At 48.2% G+C, this 24,797-nt stretch overlaps 1 protein-coding gene across 3 annotated transcripts in view; it reads left to right on the plus strand.

The window, feature by feature from the left end:
* Window positions 1-19,872: 19,872 nt before the first annotated feature.
* The window catches only part of ZNF800 (zinc finger protein 800), a 154,361-nt gene continuing 149,436 nt past the window's right edge, over window positions 19,873-24,797 (plus strand). The window contains exon 1 of one of the 3 annotated variants that reach the window (XM_086967407.1): window positions 19,873-20,101. The gene's annotated coding sequence lies outside the window, so the exon portion shown is untranslated. Of the gene's footprint in view, window positions 20,102-20,198; window positions 20,579-24,797 lie in introns of those variants that run through there. The other 2 variants (XM_086967406.1, XM_086967411.1) reach the window with 2 other exon arrangements.

Consider the following 24,797-nt stretch of genomic DNA (forward strand, 5'->3'; position numbering starts at 1 on the left):
ACCGATTGTGTCATGTCCCGCATCCCTGCAGCCATCTCCTTGCTCACATCAACCAGTTCTCTGATGCCCTTCCCTATGTCTGCCATATTTATGTTCAGGTTCCTCATCTGGCGTTGCACAGACTGGATGGCCTTCCCCTGCATCCTTTGAATCTTGACCATGCTACCCTCCAGCCCACGGAAGACACTGGGACCCTCCACATGTGCTGCAACACTGCTATCTCTGGGCCTGCGGCGTCTGCTACCTGTATGGGCACCCACTGCACTGGACTGCTGTGTGGCAGTGCTTTCTTCCCCAGCCAAGGTTTGAGTGTCACCCCCCTCCATGTCACCTGTTGAGGACTCCATTGGGACTAGTGGGGCAACTACATGCCTCTTGCTCTTTTGTGATGCAGGTGTTGTTAGAGGCAGTGACGCAGGCAGTTCAGGTGAGGACAGTGGCAGGGGGGATCCTGAACGTTCTGGGGACGCCTGCAGATGTGGAGACATTTCAAGGTCTTGGGATGGTGGCTGTGTTGTGGGTGCACCTGTGTCCTCATTGACATTCTCTGCACTTGTGGCTGCCTCCTGGCTGTCATCCCTCTCTGGTGCCGTGCCTTCCATCTCCCTGGTACGCCTGCGAGATGTCTCGCCTGTGGGCATATAAGCGTACATTAGCTCTGTGCACCTGCCTCACAGCCTCTGCAATTAAATGATTCACACTGAAACACTGTACATGTTGCTTGCGCTTGATTATGTCGGAAACGATTTGCCTAACTTGTTGCTTGATGTGCTGTATGACATGGTGTTTCATTTAATGAATACATGTCCCATAATGCATTGCTCCTGTATAGTGCTACCTCTACTGGACTGGGGTTAACTTTGCCACATAGGGAAAATGGAAGGTGATGGGGTGGGGGTGATTGCTGTGCATGCCTCTTACCTTTTCTGGTGGCAGTTCAGGCTGAGCTGTCTGCATCTCCCAGTCCACAGACGCTCTCTGGTTCAATGGTGGACCCCACCAGCTCCTCCAGCTCAGTCTGGGGGGGTGCACAGTTCTTCCCTCCTCCAGTTTTGTTTGCCTCTTTGTGGAGCTCAGCAATTTTTTTCTTAGTCAGGCTCCTCAGGTCATACCACCTCTTTTTCAGGTTATCTATGTCCCTTGGAGTCACTCCTACAGCATTCACCTTTGCTTGTATGTCCAGCCAAATCTTCCTTTTGTCAGATTCAGACACAGTCAGGGACAGCTTGCCAAACAATTTCCGGTGTTCCTTCACCACCTCCTCCACGAGGACCTGCAGCTCCATGGTGCAACATTTTATTTTTCTCTTCCTCTCTGGAAGTTCCTTTTCACTGCTGCTTGCCATTTTCAAAGTTTAAAAGCACATACCTTTTCCTGTGGCTCAGGGACTCAGCTTAGCTTTCACAGCCTCTCCAGGAGGTTTTAATTACTTGCAGCTGTCTGTGTAGCCACTTCCTGGTAGGGTGGGGGAGGGTGGTAGCACCTGATTGGCTGCCTACTTAAGTTTCACTTTTATTTGCTTTCCGATTCGGTATTTACCAATTACCGAATCAGTAAATACCGATTCGGTAAATTCCGAATGGCAGATTCCGAATTTCACCGAATCTGTAAAAAATAACGAATTTTTACTTACATTGCATTTACCGATTCTGAAATACTGAATCTGTAAAATTCGGTATTTTAGAGTCGATAAATTGCAATTACCTACATCTAGCCCTATATCTTTTGATACAAAACAATTGGCCTAGAGTTCAGTTCTTGAGTGTGTGAGACCCTTTTCTGACTGAGTGTGCACAACAAATGCTTTACACTGTCCTCTGATACTGCCTTACTGCTCGACTAAGCTACCACTTTAGAAAGTAAGGTTATATCTAACTTTAGCCTCTGCCAAACCTCTGGGGACTGGAGACTCTGTGCACACTGTACCTTACTTTGGTCCAGTATATACAGAGCCACTTTCTTACAATGGATCCTTGGTTTGTCCAGCTGCAAAGCTCCAGAGGTCGGACTCACATAAGTTTGACCGGGAGCTCGTCACAAGGCAATCGGCGAACCCTTACGAATCCGGACTGGCTGAGAGCTTCGAGAGACCCTGTGAAGAAAAGCTCCGGAAAAGTTTCTAAGTCAGAAGTTAAAAACTTTGACCAAGAGCTACCACGAGGGTAAACCGCACAGGGCTCCATCGTGGTCGGCCTAAAAACTTTGACCCGGTCTATCACGTCCAGAGGTCCCGATAAGGCGCTGTAGGTTTCTCTGTGCTAGATAATGCTACATCTTTGAAAATTCATATCTCCGGTTCCCTACATTGGATTTTTGTCATTTTAAAGATAAAAATATTTCCTATTTTTATAAATTGGTATTGGATTTATTGTGCATTGTGTCTTAATTATTTACAGAATTGGTGTTTTCAAATATTTTACATGCCTGTCTGTGAAGTTAAGCCTACTTGCGCGCAGCAAAAGCTACCAAGGGTTGAGCATGGGAATAATTTTCTAAGACGTATTCAGAGCCCTATACTTTGGTAGTGGCAGATATAGATTTGCCCCTACTAATAATCCACTTTCGAACGGTCACTATCTGATCTTGGGATTACAGTCATATCCATCAGAAAAGGCCACAGTACCTGATCCAGCAGTATGTAATCGATATTACAAGTTAAAGAACCTCTTTTAAAAGTTGGGGAAGCGGGGGGAGTCCGATCTAGTGTTGCCATTAGCTATCCTTAAGACATGTTCTGCAGTTAAATCTTCCAACTGCGCTACCACTGCAGTCAGTTTCCTTGCAACTTGCTCTGCGGCCCTCGATCTAGTTGATAAATCAAATGTTTGCAGCAATTGATCTAGATTAATTTGATTAGTAGCAAGACACAATTTCCAGTCCCCTGCAATAGGTTTTAGGGCATTTCGATGTAGATGTTTCATCATGTCTGGGAGATGGTACATTATAGGGGATGGGATATTTGGGGGTACTGGTCTGACGTAAATATTGATAATACCAATATATCTCACCCCATGTAGAGAATTTCTTTTAATTTCAAGCCCCAATAAGTCATTAATATTTGATGGAACGATTTTGGCTATTGGAGAAGATCCATCCTTAGCAAGATCAGTAATTCGCCTGAGGCTCTTCCAGACCTAGATGGTACTGCGTTGGCACAGTGTGTAATAAACCCATATCTGAATACCGGGGCCACTTCCCAAGTCTCCTGTAGGAGAATATTATGATGTTGGTCAATGAACTCCCTCATTGAGGGTCTGAGAGCTTTACTCTAACTCCCGCCTGATTCAAAGACACTAGTCTTACAGAATGTCCTCCAGTCTCCCCCCTTTCTACCCTATACAAACTTGAGATACAAGCCTGGCCTTTATATACATTAATATCTTTCTCACCTGACATGATTACTTTGTGTTCCCCCTCTGGGATTATTGATCTGTCAAAACTACTCTATCAGTGTAGTAGTGATTGTTGTACCCCCCACCAGGTTACCCTTCAGTGAATCATTCTCGGACAGATTGGACCTCCGCCTTGTCCGAGTTTAGCTTCAGACGGCTGTTCCTCATCCAGTCGGTGACGGCCTTCATTCCCTCGTGGAGGTTGATTTTGGCGGTGTGCTGGTCCTTGGTGAGGGAGAGGATAAGCTGGGTGTCGTTGGCATATGGAGATGATGTTGAGGTGCTGTTGGCGGGCCACTTGTGCAAGGGGGGCCATGTAGATGTTGAACAGCGTCGGGCTAAGGGATGAGCCCTGGGGGACGCCGCAGATGATGTCGGTGGCTTTGGATCGGAAGGGCGGGAGGCGGACGCTCTGGGTTCTGCCGGAGAGGAAGGACGTGGTCCAGTCAAGGGCCTTCTCTTGGATTCCGGCTTCTAGGAGGTGTGTCTTTAGAGTGCGATGACAGACCGTGTCGAAGGCGGCTGACAGGTCCAGGAGGGTGAGGGCTGATGTTTCGCCATTGTCTAGTTAGGGCCTGAAGTCATCTGTGTCGGCGATGAGGGTGTCTCGGTGCTGTGGTTTCGTCTGAACCCGGCCTGGGACGGGTCCAAGATGTTGTTGTCTTCCAGGTGGCGGGCCAGTTGCATATCGACGATTTTCTCGATGACCTTCGCCGGGAACGGGAGCAGGGAGATGGGCCGGAAGTTCTTGAGGTCCTTGGGGTCCGCCTTGGGCTTCTTGAGGAGGGCGTTGATATCGGCGTGCTTCCAGCTTTCTGGGAATGTCACTGTTTCGAAGGAGATGTTGATGACCTTCCGTAGTTGGGGTGCGATGGCTGTGTCTGCTTTGTTGAATACGTGGTGTGGGCACAGGTCTGACGGAGATCCTGAGTGGATGAAGTTCATGACCTTGCGTGTCTCGTCATTGTTGACGTTGGACCAGGAGGTCAGGCGGTTGGCGCTAGTGGTGTTCATAGGGGATGTGGGGTCTGGCATAGTCAGGGCAGTCGTGGTGTTGAAGCTGTCATGGATGTCAGCGATCTTGCGGTGGAAGAAGATAGCGAGTGAGTCGCACAGTTCTTGTGAGGGCGGGATGTCGTTTGCGTTGGCGCTGGGGTTGGAGAGTTCCTTTACGATGCTGAAGAGCTCTTTGCTGTTGTGTGCGTTGTTATCTAGGCGGTCTTTGAAGGAGGATCTCTTGGCTAATCTGATGAGGTGGTGATGTCTACGGGTGGCGTCCTCGTGGGCTGCGTGGTTGTCCGGTGTGCGTTCGAGGAGCCATATCTTCTCCAGTTTCCGGCTTGCACGTTTGGAGGTCTGAAGCTCGTCAGTGAACCAGGTGGCTCTCTAACTGGCGTGGTTGTTGGAGGGTTTCTTCAGCGGGGCGAGGGTGTTGGCGCAGTCGTCGATTCACTGTCTGAGGTTGCGGGCTGCGGTGTCTGGGTTGGTGGGGTCGGTGGGTGGGTTCTGGGCGAGGGTAGTGATCAGCTGGTCTTCGGTGACTTTGCTCCAGCAGCGGCAAGGTAGATGTTGGGTGCGGTGGTGCGTGGTTGGTTTCTTGAAGGTGAAATGGATGCAGCGGTGGTCGGTCCAGTGGAGTTCGGTGGTGTGGTTGAAGGCGACGTGGGTGCCTGTGGAGAAGACGGGGTCCAGCGTGTGGCCGGTGGCGTGGGTGGGTGTGGTGACGAGTTGTCTGAGGCTGAGGTTGTCGATCAGGGTGGTGGAGTTGGCGTCGTTGTTGTTCTCGAGGTGGAACTTCAGGTCTCCGAGGAGGATGTAGTCTGTGGAGGCGAGTGCGTGGATGTTGGTGAGGTCGGCGATGGAGTCGCTGTACTGAGCTCGGGGTCCGGTGGGTCTGTAGATGAGTGTTCCTCTGAGGGTGGTGTTGGGGTCGGTATGGATCTGGAAGTGCAGGTGTTCGGAGGTGTTGAGGGTGTCGTATGCGTGGCTGGCGACCTTGAGGGTAGACTTGTGGACGATGGCTATTCCTCCTACGATTCCGTTGGCGCAATCCCTGCGGGTGATCTTGTAGTCATCTGGGATGGCTATGGCGATGTCGGGCGCCGAGGAGTCGTTCCACCAGGTCTCGACCGGAAGGCCACGTCTGGGGCTCGACAGCCTGCTTGCGTGCAGAGCGGGTGTTGAGTATGCAGCGGAGGTGGTTGGGTCCAGTCTGTGGAGGTTTGGCGGTTCTGTCGCAGGTGAAGCTGCAGGTGTGGCAGGAGAAAGGTCTGTGAGTCCGTTTCGGGGCGGCCTGGAAGCAGGTGTGGTTTCGGCCAGCGTTGAGTGCGTAGAGGGTGCTGGCGTCATAGCGGAGTCTGGTGCTGTGGCGTTTATGGGGTCCAGGAGTTCTGGCGCTGGGCGTGGTCCAGGGGCAGAAGGCTTGCCTCGCCCGCTGCGCGGCCTCCATAAGAGGGGGAGAGAGAGGGAGGAGCAGCTGTGAGGCGGGAGCGGGGTGGCCAATGGGGAAGCAGGGGGGGGCGGGCCGCAGCGTTGGGAGGAGTGGGAACGGTGAGAAAAGGCGGGCAGCAGTATCAGGCACGAAGCAGCTGGCAGCCGTGTGGTGGCGTGGGGAGCGACCTGCCTGCGAGCAGGGTCAGAGGTCGCTCCTTCACCACCGCGCGGCCTCCATAAGAGGGGAGAGGGAGGGAAGAGCAGCTGGGAGGCGAGAGGGGGGTGGCCAATGGGGAAGCAGGGGGGTGGGGCCGCAGGGACGCAGCGGTCGGAGGAGTGGGAATGGCGGGAAAAGGCGGGCAGCAGTATCAGACACGAAGCAGGTGGCAACCGTGTGGTGGCGTGGGGAGCGACCTGCCTGCGAGCAGGGTCAGAGGCCGCAGATGTCTACCACAGGTTACCTGACCCACCGGCACTCCGGAACACTAGCATGCAAGTATACGCTTTTGACAACCACTAACCGATGCAGCTTTGCGGCGTGTTCCAAGACGACCTGTCCCATGACTCCACTTGCCGAAGAGCGAAAGTCTACTTGTCGCAAGAAGGGTCAGGATTCCTCCTTAGTTGTCGCATGGCCCAGGTTCTCAACCTCATACAAATTGCCTTTGGCGTGCATGTGTATGATCTAGACCGTCTGTTGCAGGATTTCCCACAGCTCTTCGACTGAATCGGCGGCCTGGCAGGCCCAGACATTCAACTGCACATTGATGAGTCTGTTGCTGCCATGGCCCTCAGACATGAAAGGGTTGCATTCCACCTTAAATCCAAGGTGGAGGCTGAACTGAAGCTCTTCGAAAAGGCTGGCAAAATTGAGTGGGTAAGAGGCCCGTACCGTGGGTATCCCCTATCGTAGTGGCAAAAAAGTCCAAGCAGCCAGACGCAGTCCGTATTTGTGTTTACAAGAGGGTCCCGAACCTAGCCAAACGGGAACGTCATCTTACACCAACCACAGATTACATCATTGGGGAGCTGGCGGGCTCAAAATGGTTCACCAAAATGGACCTCAGGTCAGGCTAACACCAAATCCCACTGTACCTGGACTCCCTTCCCATCACCACCTTCTCAACCCAGACAGTCTTATGGAGGTACACAAGGCTTAACTTTAGCATCTCCAGCGCAGCCAAAGTCTTCCAGAACATCGTGAAGAACGTCCTCCATGGCCTACCTGGAGTGCCTTATGTTAGTGATGATACCCTCATTCACGCTTCCATGCTTGAAAACATCTGACTTACTTCCATGTCATCTTCACATGGCTCACGCTACACTGTGAGAAGTGTGACTTCCTACGTAGGGACATCAGTTTCCTCGGGTTCTGATTTTCTGACAAAGGCATCAGCCTCGACAAAGTAAAGGACATTCAGGAGGCCCTGCCACATCATCCGTGTCAGGAGTCCGTAGTTTCCTGGACATGGTGACATACTGTGAGCACTTCATGAAAAACCTATCAGACATTACTGGCCTGCTCAGGGATCTCACCAAGTCGTCCAGCCCATGGGTATGGGGCCACAGCAGAAGAATCGTTCTGACAGACCAAGGCTGTCCTGTCCACCGATACCACTCTGGTGTACTCCTATCCCGCCTGGACTACGGGAATGCCCTGTTCAACGGCATCCCACAGTACAGCCTGCGTAAGCTCCAACTGGTTCAGAACCAGGTGCCCGCCTTGTATTCGGTCTCCCCAGATTCCACCACACCTCTCCTCCGTTGAAGACCCTTCACTGGCTTCCAATTCGGGAACGCGCCTTGTTTAAACTAGGCTGCATGGCCTTTCAGGCCAGGTCTGGTCTTGCCCCCATCTTCATATCCTCAGCCATCAAAACTTACGTTCCTTGCAGAGACCTCCGTTCCTCAGCTCAACATCTACTAGTAGCCCCACGTTTCAGAAAAAAAAAACAGGGTGGTTCTAAATTTGCTACTCTGGCCCGTGTTTTGGAATTCCCTTCCCTTCCACCTAAGATCCCTTACCCAGTATTCCCTCTTCCGTAAATCCCTGAAAACTTTCTTGTTTGCCCAGGCCTTTTTGCCTTAAAATCCCACCCCGTTTCAGTTTACGTCCTAGTGGTTGACTCTACCCCCTCTGGTAGTTTGCTATCTCAGCGCCAAGAAACCGCTCGGTGTATGTCGCGCTTTAGAAATATTTTAAAACTAAACTAAACTAAACTTCCGTCTCCAGAGGGAATCACAACTAGTGGTAGATGCTAGTCCCACTGGCCTGTGTGCAGTGCTGGCTCAATTGCAAGAATTCAGAGAATGGAGTCCGGAGGCATACGCCAGCCGTATGCTTACACTCTCGGAGCAGCGCTATTCCCAAATAGAGAATGAGGTAATTGCAATCCTATAGGGCTGAAGGCACTTCTTCATCCACCTGTACTGCCATCCCTCCTCCATCATCACAGACGTTAAGCCACTTATCCTGCTCTGCCAAGGGTCCTCGTCAATGCCTCCCCCGAGGATTGAAAAGCAGATCCGGCGGCTGCAAGAGTTTGAGTTCACTGTGGAATACCGAACTGGCACCTGGAACCCAGCCGAATTCCTGGCCAGGCATGCCCGACCAGCTACTCTTCCAGAGGCCACGTAAACCGAAGAATACGTGAGGATGACTGTAGATCGCTCCAAGTCTCTCCTGTGTCCCTGGTGGAAGTAATAGACGCCACCCAATGCGATGACTAATTACATATCACTATCAAGGCAGTTGCCACCGGTGACTGGTGGACGTTTCAATACCCAACATCCTTCCGCACAGTAGCCACCCTGTCAGTCCTCAAGGCATTGTATCACATCTGTCAGGAGCTGTATGTAACCAGTGATGGGTCCACAAATTGTACTACCTGAAAGTCTCACACAGAAAGCAGAGCTCCTGGCACTCAGAGCACACCAAGGCATCGGAAAGTCCAAGAACCAGCTCACGAGTAAGGTCTGATTCCCAGGTCTGGCTCATAGAGTGGAGGCAGTCATACAAAGTTGTCCAGTCTGCCACGCTACGAGTCCACCCGACTGCCCGGCACCTGTTATCACAGAAGCAGGCCCCAGTACCCCATGGCAGAGAGTAAGCACAGACTTCTGCAGCTTACCTGGTTGACAACACATGCTGGTCATTGTAGATGACTATTCACGCTATCCCAAGGTAGAAATCATAGCGACAACATCTGCCACATAAGTCATCAAGAAACTGGAAAAGCTCATGGCCACTCACAGCCTATTCGAAGAGATCCACACGGACAATGGGCCTCCCTTCAACAGTTCCGATCTAGCTGAGTGTCTGAACTCTTACAATATCAAGCACCACCACATAACCTCTTGGTGGCGCCACCGTATTAGTAAGGTGGCGTGTCTGATGAGAACCCTCTCCAAAATGATTCAAATTGCAATGCCGGAAGGCACCAAAACTGAACATGCCTTGTACCAATTCTTACAGGAATATACTCACACCTCACTGCACAACAGGCATCTCCCAAGCAAACTTTGCTTTGGCCGATCAGTAACGGATACCATTTTCCATCAACCTGCATAGGAGAAAGTGCCAAACCCCCTGAATCAATCGGACATCTGGAGAAACTGCTCAAATGAGTACGCCTTCCGAAAACGATGGGCTAAGGAGAGCCCCATCAAGCTGGGTGACAAAGTGCTTGTGAAAGACTGCTACCCAGGCGGCAAGTTCAGACTACCCTTCAAACTGGGTCCATGGGTTGTCATTGACATAAAAAAAGTGACGGCCAAGAGAGGCCACGAGTGCGTTACACAAAACGTCTCCCAGTTGAAGGAAGTCCTGTGGAGACCCGCCCATTACACCTAAGTTAGTCGCTCTGCAGGAAGATGCTGTGGCTAGCAGGCCCCCGGCTATTGAACGATTCAGAAAAGGGGGTGGTGATGGACAGAGTATCTGAATTAAGTAGAACACTCGTACCCAGTCAACAGATCAGAGCTTGATCCATCACTGTTTTTTAGCTCACTGCACCATCCCAGCTCAGAACCTGGCTACATGCAAATTAGTCTGTCCCTGGCCCAGTGCATCATGGGAACAGGGCAGACCAAACCACCAAGCCAACTCTTTAACTGGAAAGGAAACAAGCTTCCGGGGACCGGTTTCTGGCATTACAGCCGTCTTCGGCCCAGCTTGCTTGAATCCTGATGGTGCAGTGAGCAAGGGACTCATGTCTGAGCATACCCTTCCACGCTTATGGTGGACAAAACGATTCAGAAAAGGGGGTGGTGATGGACAGAGTATCTGAATTAAGCAGAACACTCGTACCCAGTCAACAGATCAGGGCTTGATCCATCACCGTTTTTAGCTCACTGCACCATCCCAGCTCAGAACCTGGCTACATGGAAATTAGTCTGTCCCTGGCCCAGTGCATCATGGGAACAGGGCAGACCAAACTACCAAGCCAATTCTTTAACTGGAAAGGAAACACGCTTCCGGGGACCAGTTTCTGGCATTACAGCCGTCTTCGGCCCGGCTTGCTTGAATCCTGATGGTGCAGTGAGCAAGGGACTCATGTCTGAGCATACCCTTCCACGCTTATGGTGGACAAAACGATTCAGAAAAGGGGGTGGTGATGGACAGAGTATCTGAATTAAGCAGAACACTCGTACCCAGTTGGCCCTCAAACCTAGGGACCCCGACACAATTCGTAGTGCTAGGAGAGTATATAAATGCGCATTAAAAGAAAGAACCCAGGCCTTAAAAAAGCAAGCATGGGCTACATTAAGAGAAGCATGTGCCCAGAAAAACACCACCAAGTTTTGGAGACTTGTCAAGTCCTTGTACCAACCAAATAATAACGGTAATAAAATAGATCTGGCAATAACAGGCGACAGATGGTTGACACACTTTAGGCAGTTATACATGGACACAAAGCCAGCTGACACTATCACTCCGATAGGGCAGGTCCCAACTGTCCCACAAACTATAGACAGTAGGAGAGAGACCCATTCCCATACCTGTGCATTCCCCATTGACATAACATTTACTGTAGGGGAAATGCATGATGCAATCAGGGATAGTGCATCAGGCAAAGCACCAGGGTCAGACCCCGGTAGATGTGTACAAAGCTGAACCAGATTTTTGGGCCCCCTTGCTCACAAATGTGTTGAATAAGGGCAACCAAAAGGGGTTTATAGAAAGCTGGTCGGACGCAATAGTGGTCCCCATTTTTAAAAAGGGCAGGCGTGATGATCCAACCTGCTATAGGCCAATATCCCTATTAGACGGCCTTATGAAATTAGCAGGGAGGATTATTTTAAAGAGACTTCAGGAGTGGGAGGAGGAACACAATGTAGTCTCACATCTCCAATATGGATTCAGGAAGGGTATAGGGACTGCTGAGCAGTGTTTAAATCTGGCCCTTCTTTGTGCTAAATACACGCAGGCTAGAGGCGGGTCACTTTTTATAACTTTTGTTGATTTGAGTTCTGCTTTTGATTGCGTGGACCATTCTTTGTTATGGTCAACATTGGCCGAGATGGGTATTGACGCATGCTTAATTACCTTCATTAGAGAACTATATCATAACTGCGGGGCAAGAGTGAGATTTGGCAAGCAGGGCGAATGTACTGATAAATTCGCCCTGTCAAGAGGGGTTAGGCAAGGGTGTATCCTAGCCCCCAGGCTATTCACTTACTATATAAACTCAGTGGGCCATTATCTCTCTCTTTTTCAAAACGATTACCCTACCGTGAAAGGTTTACCGGCGCCAATCCTCTTGTACGCCGATGACGCGGCCATAATGTCCCAGACCCAAGTGGGACTGCAGAGGGCAGTGACGAAATCTGCAGGTTTTATGCAGGATTGAGGGCTGAAAGTAAATATTTTGAAGACCTTTACCATGCCGTGCACTAACAAGCGCAGTAAGGTGCCATGTAATGTGTTCCTGAACAAACAGAATATAGCCATCGTAGATAAGTTTTGCTACCTTGGCATACTGTTTGACAGGAAATGTCGCTGGAAACAGGCGATTGAAGCAAGGAAGCTGGTCTTTATCCACACTATAGGCGCCTTACGCGCTTTTTCCAACAGAGTGGGTGGTAAACCAATCAAAGAACTTGTTCAAATATATCAGGCAAAGTGCGTGTCCACAGCCACCTACGGGGCGGGACTTTGGGGCATCGAGAAGGATCAATCTTTGCAGAGCTGTGAGAACCAATTCATCAGCTACCTTCTAGGTGTCCCAAAGACTACATCCTCATTTATGACACATATAGAGGCTGGAGTCAAGCATTTGGGCGACACAATCAAGATGGCCCCAATTCTCTTATGGCACAAGGTATGGACAACCAGGGAGGCCAGTTTTAATAGGGACCTCCTGGAGGATTGCTTGGCCCTAGATGGGGTTGCAAACTTCCGTTGGTTGTCGTACGTAAGATCTGTACTTAGTGAGATAGGTCTCCTAGATTATTATGTAAATCCTAGGACCCTGGAGGGCGTATCTAGATCAGTTCTTAAGAAAACACTGACCGCCCATCTGGAAACTTTGAGATGGAACGCTGAAAAGAACAAACAAACTATCTTAAACTTTCAAGAAATCACCCCTAACGAAGGCATGCAAATGTATCTAAAAGTGGACCCCAGCCCCTATCACAGAATGCTTTTGACTCGTCTCCATCTTGGGATTTTCTTTCGTATGGTTTCGGTACCGGAGATGAACAACTGGTCTTCACTGACTCTGACATGTTCGTGTGACAATACCGCACTTCAATCTAATTTGCATTTAATGTTCTTTTGCTCTTTTTATTCCACCCCTAGAAAACTTTATTTAAAACCTCTGTTAAAACGTTGGGGAGTAAGAAACTGTAGGCCTGCCTTCTTAAGACTGTTAAAACTTGAAGACGAGCATGTGATCTTTGCGGTATCTTGTTTTTTAAGATCTGCCATGTTGTTGCGGAAAACCATGCTGTAAAACATTCTTGCCTGGGTCCCTCTATGCCTTTTGTGTTGGTCAGCACTAATTCCATTTCACATTGTATTGTATTGAATGAATTTTTAAGACTTGATTATGATAATAGCTGCTCTTTTTAACTGTTAAATCTCATATGTAAGCTTCTATTAAGTGTGATGTTTTTATATGTATGTGTTGTGCTTTTATGATTTTACGAAAATCGAATAAAGCTTATATTACTTACTTACTTACTTACTCGTACCCAGTCAACAGATCAGGGCTTGATCCATCACCGTTTTTTAGCTCACTGCACCATCCCAGCTCAGAACCTGGCTACATGCAAATTAGTCTGTCCCTGGCCCAGTGCATCATGGGAACAGGGCTGACCAAACTACCAAGCCAATTCTTTAACTGGAAAGGAAACAAGATTCCAGGGACCGGTTTCTGGCATTACAGCCGTCTTCGGCCCGGGTTGCTTGAATCCTGATGGTGCAGTGAGCAAGGGACTCATGTCTGAGCATACCCTTCCACGCTTATGGTGGACAAAACGATTCAGAAAAGGGGGTGGTGAGGGACAGAGTATCTGAATTAAGCAGAACACTCGTACCCAGTAAACAGATCAGGGCTTGATCCATCACCGTTTTTTAGCTCACTGCACCATCCCAGCTCAGAACCTGGCTAAATGCAACTTAGTCTGTCCCTGGCCCAGTGCATCATGGGAACAGGGCAGACCAAACTACCAAGCCAATTCTTTAACTGGAAAGGAAACAAGCTTCTGGGGACCGGTTTCTGGCATTACAGCCGTCTTCGGCCCGGCTTGCTTGAGTCCTGATGGTGCAGTGAGCAAGGGACTCATGTCTGAGCATACCCTTCCACGCTTATGGTGGACAAAACGATTCAGAAAAGGGGGTGGTGATGGACAGAGTATCTGAATTAAGCAGAACACTCGTACCCAGTCAACAGATCAGGGCTTGATCAATCACCGTTTTTTAGCTCACTGCACAATCCCAGCTCAGAACCTGGCTACATGCAAATTAGTCTGTCCCTGGCCCAGTGCATCATGGGAACGGGGCAGACCAAACTACCAAGACAATTCTTTAACTGGAGAGGAAACAAGCTTCCGGGGACCGGTTTCTGGCATTACAGCCGTCTTCGGCCCGGCTTGCTTGAATCCTGATGGTGCAGTGAGCAAAGGACTCATGTCTGAGCATACCCTTCCACGCTTATGGTGGACAAAACGATTCAGAAAAGAGGGTGGTGATGGACAGAGTATCTGAATTAAGCAGAACACTCGTACCCAGTCAACAGATCAGGGCTTGATCCATCACCGTTTTTTAGCTCACTGCACCATCCCAGCTCAGAACCTGGCTACATGCAAATTAGTCTGTCCCTGGCCCAGTGCATCATGGGAACAGGGCAGACCAAACTACCAAGCCAATTATTTGACTGGAAAGGAAACAAGCTTCCGGGGACCGGTTTCTGGCATTACAGCCGTCTTCGGCCCGGCTTGCTTGAATCCTGATGGTGCAATGAGCAAGGGACTCATGTCTGAGCATACCCTTCCACGCTTATGGTGGACAAAACGATTCAGAAAAGGGGGTGGTGATGGACAGAGTATCTGAATTAGACAGAAGACTCATACCCAGTCAACAGATCAGGGCTTGATCCATCACCGGTTTTTAGCTCACTGCACCATCCCAGCTCAGAACCTGGCTACATGCAAATTAGTCTGTCCCTGGCCCAGTGCTTCATGGGAACAGGGCAGACCAAACTACCAAGCCAATTCTTTAACTGGAAAGGAAACAAGCTTCCGGGGACCAGTTTCTGGCATTACAGCTGTCTTCGGCCCGGCTTGCTTGAATCCTGATGGTGCAGTGAGCAAGGAACTCATGTCTGAGCATACCCTTCCACGCTTATGGTGGACAAAACGATTCATAAAAGGGGGTGGTGATGGACAGAGTATCTGAATTAAGCAGAACACTCGTACTCAGTCAACAGATCAGGGATTGATCCATCCCCGTTTTTTAGCTCACTGCACCATCCCAGCTCAGAACCTGGCTACATGCAAATTAGTCTGTCCCTGGCCCAGTGCATCATGGGAACAGGGCTGACCAAACTACCAAGCCAATTCTTTAACTGGAAAGGAAACAAGCTTCCAGGGACCGGTTTCTGGCATTACAGCCGTCTTCGGCCCGGCTTGCTTGAAGGTTGATGGTGCAGTGAGCAAGGGACTCATGTCTGAGCATACCCTTCCACGCTTATGGTGGACAAAACGATTCAGAAAAGGGAGTGGTGAGGGACAGAGTATCTGAATTAAGCAGAACACTCGTACCCAGTCAACAGATCAGGGCTTGATCCATCGCCGTTTTTTAGCTCACTGCACCATCCCAGCTCAGAACCTGGCTACATGCAAATTAGTCTGTCCCTGGCCCAGTGCATCATGGGAACAGGGCAGACCAAACTACCAAGCCAATTCTTTAACTGGAAAGGAAACAAGCTTCCGAGGACCGGTTTCTGGCATTAGAGCCCTCTTCGGCCTGGCTTGCTTGAATCCTGATGGTGCAGTGAGCAAAGGACTCATGTCTGAGCATACCCTTCCACGCTTATGGTGGACAAAACGATTCAGAAAAGAGGGTGGTGATGGACAGAGTATCTGAATTAAGCAGAACACTCGTACCCAGTCAACAGATCAGGGCTTGATCCATCACCGTTTTTTAGCTCACTGCACCATCCCAGCTCAGAACCTGGCTACATGCAAATTAGTCTGTCCCTGGCCCAGTGCATCATGGGAACAGGGCAGACCAAACTACCAAGCTAATTCTTTGACTGGAAAGGAACAAGCTTCCGGGGACCGGTTTCTGGCATTACAGCCGTCTTCGGCCCGGCTTGCTTGAATCCTGATTGTGCAGTGAGCAAGGGACTCATGTCTGAGCATACCCTTCCACGCTTATGGTGGACAAAACGATTCAGAAAAGGGGGTGGTGATGGACAGAGTATCTGAATTAGACAGAAGACTCATACCCAGTCAACAGATCAGGGCTTGATCCATCACCGTTTTTTAGCTCACTGCACCATCCCAGCTCAGAACCTGGCTACATGCAAATTAGTCTGTCCCTGGCCCAGTGCTTCATGGGAACAGGGCAGACCAAACTACCAAGCCAATTCTTTAACTGGAAAGGAAACAAGCTTCCGGGGACCAGTTTCTGGCATTACAGCTGTCTTCGGCCCGGCTTGCTTGAATCCTGATGGTGCAGTGAGCAAGGAACTCATGTCTGAGCATACCCTTCCACGCTTATGGTGGACAAAACGATTCATAAAAGGGGGTGGTGATGGACAGAGTATCTGAATTAAGCAGAACACTCGTACCCAGTCAACAGATCAGGGATTGATCCATCCCCGTTTTTTAGCTCACTGCACCATCCCAGCTCAGAACCTGGCTACATGCAAATTAGTCTGTCCCTGGCCCAGTGCATCATGGGAACAGGGCTGACCAAACTACCAAGCCAATTCTTTAACTGGAAAGGAAACAAGCTTCCAGGGACCGGTTTCTGGCATTACAGCCGTCTTCGGCCCGGCTTGCTTGAAGGTTGATGGCGCAGTGAGCAAGGGACTCATGTCTGAGCATACCCTTCCACGCTTATGGTGGACAAAACGATTCAGAAAAGGGAGTGGTGAGGGACAGAGTATATGAATTAAGCAGAACACTCGTACCCAGTAAACAGATCAGGGCTTGATCCATCACCGTTTTTTAGCTCACTGCACCATCCCAGCTCGGAACCTGGCTAAATGCAACTTAGTCTGTCCCTGGCCCAGTGCATCATGGGAACAGGGCAGACCAAACTACCAAGCCAGTTCTTTAACTGGAAAGGAAACAAGCTTCTGGGGACCGGTTTCTGCCATTGCAGCCGTCTTCGGCCCGGCTTGCTTGAATCCTGATGGTGCAGTGAGCAAGGGACTCATGTCTGAGCATACCCTTCCACGCTTATGGTGGACAAAACGATTCAGAAAAGGGGGTGGTGATGGACAGAGTATCTGAATTAAGCAGATTACTCGTACCCAGTCAACAGATCAGGGCTTGATCCATCACCGTTTTTTAGCTCACTGCACCATCCCAGCTCAGAACCTGGCTACATGCAAATTAGTCTGTCCCTGGCCCAGTGCATCATGGGAACAGGGCAGACCAAACTACCAAGCCAATTCTTTAACTGGAAAGGAAACAAGCTTCCGAGGACCGGTTTCTGGCATTAGAGCCCTCTTCGGCCTGGCTTGCTTGAATCCTGATGGTGCAGTGAGCAAGGGACTCATGTCAAGTCAAGTCAAAATTTATATAGCGCACTACATACCCAGAGGGTCTCAAGGTGCTTGAGGAAGGGGGGGAGGATTACTTATCGAATATCCAGGTTTTAAGCTGTTTTCTGAAGGCTAGGTGGTTTTGAGTAAGGCGGAGGTGGATGGGAAGGGAATTCCAGGTTTTGGCCGCTCATGTCTGAGCATACCCTTCCACGCTTATGGTGGACAAAACGATTCAGAAAAGGGAGTGGTGATGGACAGAGTATCTGAATTAAGCAGAACACTTGTACCCAGTCAACAGATCAGGGCTTGATCCATCACCGTTTTTTAGCTCACTGCACCATCCCAGCTCAGAACCTGGCTACATGCAAATTAGTCTGTCCCTGGCCCAGTGCATCATGGGAACAGGGCAGACCAAACTACCAAGCCAATTCTTTAACTGGAAAGGAAACAAGCTTCCGAGGACCGGTTTCTGGCATTAGAGCCCTCTTCGGCCTGGCTTGCTTGAATCCTGATGGTGCAGTGAGCAAGGGACTCATGTCAAGTCAAGTCAAAATTTATATAGCGCACTACATACCCAGAGGGTCTCAAGGTGCTTGAGGAAGGGGGGGAGGATTACTTATCGAATATCCAGGTTTTAAGCTGTTTTCTGAAGGCTAGGTGGTTTTGAGTAAGGCGGAGGTGGATGGGAAGGGAATTCCAGGTTTTGGCCGCTCATGTCTGAGCATACCCTTCCACGCTTATGGTGGACAAAACGATTCAGAAAAGGGAGTGGTGATGGACAGAGTATCTGAATTAAGCAGAACACTTGTACCCAGTCAACAGATCAGGGCTTGATCCATCACCGTTTTTTAGCTCACTGCACCATCCCAGCTCAGAACCTGGCTACATGCAGGGAAGACATGGCTTGGCAGTTCGGGCTGAACTGTTCCCATGAGGCACAGGGTCAGACTGATTTGCATATAGCCATGTCTGAACTGGGGTGGCAGATTGGGCTAAAGAACGGTGATGGATTAAACCCAGATCTTTTGACTGGGTGTGAGTGTTTGATTGATTCAGATGCTCCGTCCATCGCCACCCCCTTTTGTACCGCTTTTGGCCGCCATTAGTGTGGCAGGGTATGCTCAGATGTGAGTCCCTTGCTCACTTTGCCACTGGATTCAAGCAAGCCGGGCTGAAGACGGCTGGAATGCCAGAAACCGGTCCTCTGAAGCTTGTTTCCGGTCCAGGCAAGACATGGCTTGGCAGTTCGGGCTGAACTGTTCCCATGAGGCACAGGGTCAGACTGATTTGCATATAGCCATGTCTGAACTGGGGTGGCAGAGTGGGCTAAAGAACGGTGATGGATTAAACCCAGATCTTTTGACTGGGTGTGAGTGTTTGATTGATTCAGATGCTCCGTTCATCACCACCCGCTTTTGTACCGCCCCGGCTATTGAAGACAATTACCATCAGGACCAGGAGCAAGGTACATTTTCAGAGGGAGTGTTCTCAGGGTCGACTCCCAGCCCCCCTCAAGACACAGAGAGTGGTCCTCCGGCAGAACTCAACAGGAGCCCTAGAGACTCCAACACATCGAGCCTGGGAGGATCTTCACCAGAATCCTCAGCCAGGGGTGACCAATATCTGATGCAGCCCCAAGCCATCTTAGAAGCACAAAGACTTTATAGCCGGCTAACCTAGGACTGATGGGAGTGTTTCGTTTGCGAGTAGGTTCACCTTTTCCATGACAACAAGTAAGAGAGTGATGTGAGATGTATGCCAGATCTGGACTGTGGCAAGGCACTGTTGTTAATTTTGATATTTTTCTGTTTAATGTTTGGTATCTCCTGGTAAGGGAGGAATGTAGTGTACCCGGTCATGGGCAACACCATGAGATGATCAGCGTGCACCATGGGAATGTCTATAAACCCCGGTGCTCGTAAGTGCAGTGGTAACGCTGGCGTTTGCCAGAGTAAGTACATAAATCATCCTGGGTACGGCTCAGTCTGGAGACCACCACTGAATAGAAATGTGTGCGTCATCCTTTGGGCGATAACAGGGCCTAACTGACCACACTGCAACTGTCAATGAAGTCCTTCTGTGCTGCAAGTCGATGACAATTTATAGTCCTACTTCTGTTTGTAGACTGTCCCAGTGGTTGGTTTACAAAATCTGGTAACCCTACAGGTATAGCAAGCCAATAGTTTCGAAAGTCAGGAGTTTTTAGTTTTGCCAATTTTGTTGTTTTTGGGCACTGGAAATTAAATGGATTTAACTAAAATCACAGGATGTCGAGCAGATATTGAAACTCGAATATGGTTCCTGAACGGTGACTAATGGCGTATTTCATTTCAAAATAGTTCTTCATAAACGTCTTTATCCTATTCTCGAAGTGAGCAGTACAGGAACTTGGAAAATCAAGTGCTCCCAACCAATAGTTTCTAAAGTCAGGAGCTTTTGGTTTTGCCAATGCTTGTTTTAAGGCACTGGAAATTAAATGGGTTTACCTAAATTCACAGGATGTCGAGCAGACATTGAAACTCGAATATGGTTCCTGGACGGTGCCTAAAGGCGTACTTCTCTTTAAATGAATATTCGTTATTTCGCAGTGAACTCTTATTTCAAAATAGTTCTTCATAAACGTCTTTGTCCTATTCTCGAAGCGAGCTGTGCAGGAGCTTGGGAAACCAAAGTGCTCACAACCAATCGCGTACGGCAAAGCATCTTGTATTTGTAATGGGAAAGCGTGATAAGATTTAATTGGTTGTGAGCACAGTCATCGTGATTAGCTAGTTGAGTTCTCATTGTCCATTGGCTATCGGCCCTAAAGATTGTCCCGCGGACTAGGATTGCCCACGAAAATGCTTGCCAGTTGATCATTGGTTGTGCTAATCCAGACAGTGCACGTGCCCCGGCATAGAATTTGCCTGCTGCACGTACCTATTTCTGACAGTGGGCAGGCTCCTTGATTTTTCATTGTGCGATTTTGCCCATTACCCCAGTGAGTTGGCGCTTGGACTGAGGCATCTGGACATACCCCTTTGATCCGCGTAAACTAGGTGGATGCTGGTGAGTACTCTGTTCGTTAAAGCGGTAGTCTAACGTCACTGCAGCAGAAACTACTCTGACGCCACCTGAAACCGAGAGCCACTCGGCCTCTGCATACGTCAGGACCGCGTCGCCCTCTGCGCCCCTCCGTTCCTCCCTCCAGAGCACAGTGGCTCTGCCCCTGGACCCAGGCCCCACCCTGTACCGCCACCGCAGAGTGCCACTTGTGTACGCAGGACGCCGGCCGACTGGTGAAAGTCGGGGCATACATCCCACCACGGGCCACCGCTACTGCGTAGGGCCGCTGCGAGGGCGGTGAGTGTGATGAGCAGGGCTTCCTCCAGCTCCGCACCTACTCGTCTGCGGAACTAACCTCCCTAGGCTCTGCACCCATCATTCCGCGAGGGGCGGGGCTTAGCTGCACCCTGGCCACCCACCTCTGCTTGAGCCGGGATGCTGCTGCTCGAGGTTGATTCCCGCTCAGAGGGTATCATGCAGGTGCTGTCAGTGATCTGTAACAACCTCTTGAATTACGTTGGCCGTTAGGGGACGTTTTCATCTGCTTTGGGGGACCTGTGTTTTTATGTTGGCTTCCTCGCGCTTTGTTCTAGCTATGTATTTTTGTTACAATTCAAATATCCATTCTGGAGAAAAAAATCTTTTTGCTGCATAGTTTTATATATTTGCACAAATGTGTAACGTGTTTGTATCCACTTCATTCAAATTTAGTCTTAGAGAAGTATTTGTCATTTAGTAACAACTATACGATCAGTGAGGTAAAACTTGAGTGCTCTTAAGGAATTATACATGTAAACATCTAATTCTCTTACCGTTCCTTGGTGCATCCGTACAAGATGACCGTGGTAGGAAATTGGACACGTGTTTTACACGTTGCTTATTTAGCTTCGAATTATTTTTGCATTAGTGCGTCGTACTAAGGACTCCTATCAGCAATACGGATGGATGAGGTGGACCGCTGGACAATAGGAAGGCAAGGTCTTTTATCATTTTTTTCAAAAGGGCACTGCTTTGTTGGGCAGGTTTGACTACATGTTGTGTTTGTGGCTGCGCTTAGCACTGCTGCGCTATTTCGTTTCAAGTGTAGGCTTTCTGTCTCAAGACAATGGAGCACTTGCACACCAACACTTGCTATTGTCATACCAGGCAATCCTAAAAAGAGATCAGTTGATTCAAACTGAATTACTCTGAGCAAGTACGACCTACATCAAAACTCAGTTCCATGCTTCCTAACGATGTGTACTCCTCTCCTCCCCCCCCCCCCCCCCCCGCTGCTCCTTGTGATAGTGCGCAGGTCACCCGACTCACATTACCATACTCACCTGGGCCCATAAACAACATGTGATAAGATTTAATCCGATTACCTGTGCACTTACTCTAATCAGTGATTTATAAATTTCATTTAGGACCTATACCATTGACTTACCAATCCTCGTCATTGGTACCTAAAGTCCTAAGTGATCAAAGGAGTTAGAATAATAGGTAAAATAATAACATTTGCACTCATTAAATAACCACAACTCGGGAAAGGTTTAAACTCTTTATCTAAAATCTTTAAAATGTCAAAATTCAAGCATTGAACAAAAGAAAATTCTCAATTAGGAAAATAACAATTAGAATGAAAATATGCAGAGTTTTTATAAAGCAGTCTTCACGCATTTGACAAGAGGATGGTAAAAGAGAAGGAATCAGAACAATAATATACGACAATATGCAATTTTTTTTAGCATTTAACATTAGGGTGGGAAGAGAAAAGTAAACAGAACAATGACATACCCACATTTTATATTTACCTGGAATGGTGTGAAGAACTAAACCTGGCCACGGGTCAGTTTAGAGGACAGAACCCCGAAAGTGCAGGCACCATAAAGGCAGGCAGGTGCAGATCGGAATCAGGACAGGTAAAGCCAAATTGGATCAGGACAGAACCACCACAGGCTAAGATCGGCACCCGCAGTTAAAGTTGCAACACCTGCGTTACTCCCTCTCTGCAGCGAACAGCCAGATCCAGCAAGAGTTATCAATTTATCCGACAAAGTGCTTCGCCAGCACTTCAGCTCTCAAACCCCAATCTGGGTTTCGAACCTTCTGACAGAGGGTTCCGCCAGCACCTCTGCTTCCTATCACGTATTGAGTGCGTTGGGTCAGTGACAGGTCAGCTATTCGGACAAACTAACTAGCTAAGCCTACCCTAGTTATACTATTTTCCAGGTCAGTGAACAACCCCCTCAATGTTGCAAGTGTAAGGATCCCCAATTTTGATTGGACAAAAGAATGAGGAGAGGTCATCGCACCATACCAAAATGAGAATTTTTGAATGAATATTATCATTTGCGTTCCCGCAGAGCATTTTATTTTCCCACGTATGTTTTATTCCACCCGGCAGTGAATGTATCAATAATGATTACAATGTAGTCCATATTTTAGTTCAGCTTCTTTCACAGGGGTCAGGAGTTGACGTTCCCATGAACATCTTCTAGCAAGTCATGAGTTGGCCGGGTTTCAATGTCCGTGCTTCAGGGTTTGTATTTTTATTCTGCGTAGACGCAGTTTCTTTCAATATGGAGTAGAGCGATGGGAGTCTGGCCCAAAATGATTTACATGTAAGAATAGAAAAGAAACAGTTTGAGAACACGGAATAAATGAATGGACTGTATACCACTTATATCTATTCTATTCCCATTACTTTATTTGAACTATTGCATTAGGAATTAGGCAAAACAAACAGCTTAGCAAAAGCAGCAGTGCAAGCTTCATGCATGCGGTAGCACAGGGCAGCCATCTTAGTTTTAATGCGCAGAAGAGAAAGTTTCCCTCCAAGCTGAGAAAGACGTCATGTCATATGAGTATGACAGACGCATGCACAGTAGGAAATCCCGCGTAGCAGCGGTCATTTTTAGTGCAAGCAGATTATCGTTAGTAGAAATACATATGCAAGCTTCTTCTAGATACCCAAGGATTTTGTGAAATGCAATATTAATAAAACGAACATGTTGGTTAGCGCATTAATGCTATGTCGAGAGGACTGAATTCAAGCAAGTCGCATTACTTGCAAATCCTTGCTCCATGACTTGTCAGGTACAGCAGTCTCTGCTGTGCCAATATCAGTAGGCGCACCGGGTAATAATTGAAGAAACAACATGTATTTTCTGATATACATGGGTACAAATCACAATGCTCCTCATGCTAAATTTCTGTGGATTGGCTGAATTGAGATTGGGGTCCTCATGCTAAATTTCTGTGGATTGGCTGAATTGAGATTGGGGTCCTTCCTTTATTTGTTTTTTCGAGAGTGCTGAACTGTAATTATTTTTTTTAATGCCACCCAACAGTCACAACCACCACCTCAAGTAGGTATTGTGTGGGATACGTGGGACTTGTCATGAAATTCTGGCAGTAGGTTGTACACGTGTAGCAGAGATTTGTTTATCAGCAGCTTAGAATATCTGCAATGCCACCGCGGTCTTTTCAGACTTCTATGTTATGCCAGATTTTTAGCATATCCCCATTTGGATAAATGTTCTTATCTTAAAATCTGGGATGGATCCGGCCCTCAATGACCGACTTTGGAGAACCCTGAACTACAGCATCCATTTTTTTAAAACAAAAGTCAGTTAAAATGTTTTTTTTTTTTTCTGTTCATGTGATCATCCTGTCTTCTTTTAAAACAAATGGCTGTTTGTCCGTTCAAGCAAGACACCATTTTGCAAGACTTTTGGCTAAGTAATTTAGTGCTTCCCTGATGACACGGAGAATAGTAAAAAAAAAAGCGAGATGGGTCACAAAGCGGAAATGTGGCTTGAGCTTCTGACTTTGGGACCCAGCTTAAAACCTTGGTCTCAAATCCTTGTACGCTTTTGAGCTAATCACTTTATCTCCCTGTACCCAAAATGTGAAATGTTTGTGTAATCTCAACTCAGTGTGCACATCTTATAGATTGCCTCCCAAACCCCCATGTAATGTAGAACACTTTATTGCTTCTTAGCTACGTTAACACTACAATCGTACTACAGAAGAGATTTGAGGATTTGTAAGAAAAGAACACGTTGTTCTATGCAGATCATGTCTGTTTGAGGGGGATTGATGTCTAGACCCAATGCTCAAACATTTGTATGTTCATCTTTCCAAATGCTATCTCTTAAATCCTTTGAGAAGAACTAGTTGAAAAAATATAATTAAGTATGTCTTAATAAAAACGTTATGCAATAGCACAGTATATATCTGCTTGAAATTTGCTGCAGCACCTTAATCTATGTAGGATATGTTATATCTAGCCTGTCGCCGAGAATCCATACTGAAACCTACCTTATGTACTACAGCTCCACGCAGCAATAACTCTGAATTTTATCTTGTAGCAAGTCTCTCTGTGACTTACTGTCTGCCATGCTTGGCATCACATTTTTGCTATTTTCGTGTAGCTGCTTAGTAGAAATACTATGGAGACTGCTAAAGCAGCACACTGGACCTTCTTGGATAGCTTTGCACACATTCCTACTCTTCTGCTTTGGGAAGTGCTGAATGCCAAAGGCAGGGTTTGCCCTCGGAGGAGGCTACCTAGTGAAGAGCACATTGGCACAGCTTTGTCAGCAAGTTTTCATGATCTATGCGTCGCCAAAGGTATTTTTTAAAATAAATTGTAGTTACCCACCAGTGCTACAGTTGAGTATAAATGCCTGTTTGAAAAGACATTTTTTTATTT

The sequence above is a fragment of the Lissotriton vulgaris genome, chromosome 1_1 (assembly GCF_964263255.1).
Source record: "Lissotriton vulgaris chromosome 1_1, aLisVul1.2, whole genome shotgun sequence".
NCBI lineage: Eukaryota > Metazoa > Chordata > Amphibia > Caudata > Salamandridae > Lissotriton > Lissotriton vulgaris.